Source organism: Acomys russatus, chromosome 30 (genome assembly GCF_903995435.1).
Source record: "Acomys russatus chromosome 30, mAcoRus1.1, whole genome shotgun sequence".
NCBI classification, from domain to species: Eukaryota; Metazoa; Chordata; class Mammalia; order Rodentia; family Muridae; genus Acomys; species Acomys russatus.
In genome coordinates this window covers 13,232,652-13,234,596 of record NC_067166.1, presented here as the reverse complement: position 1 = coordinate 13,234,596, position 1,945 = coordinate 13,232,652, and positions in this window count along the sequence as shown.

The window sequence follows — 1,945 nt, the reverse complement described above, 5'->3', positions numbered from 1 at the left end:
AGGGTATTGGCGCCTCACACACTACCTAGGATCTTGATCTCAGAGACAGATACCTAAAGGAATGGAGACCTCAGAGGAGGGGTTAGAAGGCGCTCACTGTGGAGTCCCAGAATCTAGAGGATTAATTCGTTTCAGGCTCTTCTGACCCAGAGCTCTGAGGAGGGAAACCGGTTTTGTAGAGCGTTTTTTCCCCCTAGGACTTCTCCCGTTGCAGTTATTTTTGCTGCCCCACCCCCATCCCCAGAAAGAAAAATTATTTTGGTGCTTCGTTTGAATGTACATTTCCAGCTATGGGAGAGGGCACGGAGAGGTCTGTGTTACATCTGAACTTCGAACGTTCTGTTGAATAATGGTTTCGTTTTCCAGAATTTACAGGGTGTTTTCTCACTCCACTTCCTTTCCGGGGTATGCGTCCTATGTCTGCACCTGCTGTTTTGAAAAGCGCGCTGCCATCTTTTTTATTGCCTAAGTTGCCAGTAAGACGCCTACCCTCTCTCACCTTGTGTTTATAAACAGGGCAAAAGGACTGCCCGGCCACATGAAGCCATTGTTTTGTTTGCCAAACCGAACAAAGCCTCTATCTGGTGTCCTTTGAACTTCTCTACAGTGGGGATGGGTATCATACCCCGTGGTTGTTATAGAGCCGTTTCAGATGTTTAACCTGCAGCGCCTCTGCATGTGAGAGGCTGATGGGGGCTCTGTGGAGAAGATACACGGGGGTTTCTCTAGCACAAATAGTACTTGTTTGCAAATTCAGCTTTGCTCTTTGCTCACCCAAATTAAATAGAACTATATGACCAAACAATTTTTTTCCTGTATGTTTCACTATTTTTAGAGCAGATTCTTTATCTGAAATAAACCAGCCCCCAGATTTCAGATGTTACATTTGGAAACCAAGACTTCTAACTTCTATTTATTTGTATTTTTCCCATAGGAGTGTTTGTTTAAGATGGGGAAAGGGGTAGTAATCCTGCTATTTTGAGAAAGAGACTTTAAACAGGACTGGAAAGGGGGCTCCCAATTGGAGTATAATTGCCAAGCAATAGAGAAATCAGAGAACTAGGTGCAACATGCTGCACAGCTCTGAGAACCCCGATGCTTGTTTTATTTTAAGATACTTGTATTAAGGTAAAATATTCATGCATCAAAATTGGCCTTCACTCTTCCTTGTGAAAATAAAGGACTTTAATAATGGCAATGCTATAATAAACTAAGACCAGTAACCTATGTGTCTTTATTTAATAAGACTCTCCATTTGTGCTGGTTGTATTAATATAAAAATAAAGGTGAAAAATAGCAGTGGTTGCACAATTCCACTTAGGGATTTTTAAAAACATAGTTTTGTCTGACTATGTAGCCCTTGCTGCCCTGGAACTTTCTATGTAAACCAAGCTAACTCCTCCCATCCTTTTAAATAATTTATGATTTTTATTTTATGTACATTGGTGTTTTGCCTGCATGGTTTGGTGTGTGTGTGTGTGTGTGTGTGTGTGTGTGTGTGTGTGTGTGTGTGTATCAGATCCCCTGGAACAGGAGTTACAGACAGTTGTAAGCTGCCATTTGGGTGCTTGGAATTTAGCCTAGACCCTCTGGAAGAGCAGTCAGTGTTCTTGTCCTCTGAGTCATCTCTCCAGCACCCCTGCTCCCTGCCCGCAACACAAAAATTGGATTTTAATGGAAGAGATCTTCTACTCTGCTCTAGAGTACTGGGATTAAAGACATTGGCCACCATGCCCTCTTTAAGTAGGGGATTTAACACATAGAGAAATATTACATTTTAACTTACAACTCCTAGACAAGCAATTTTTCTCTCAGTTAACCTCAAGGGTAAACAAAAGCCAGGGCTACTGTGAACCTAGTAAAAAAACAAACAAACGAACAAACAAAAAACCAAAACAACCCCAACAAAACAAAACAAAATAAACAAACAAACAAAAAAACAACT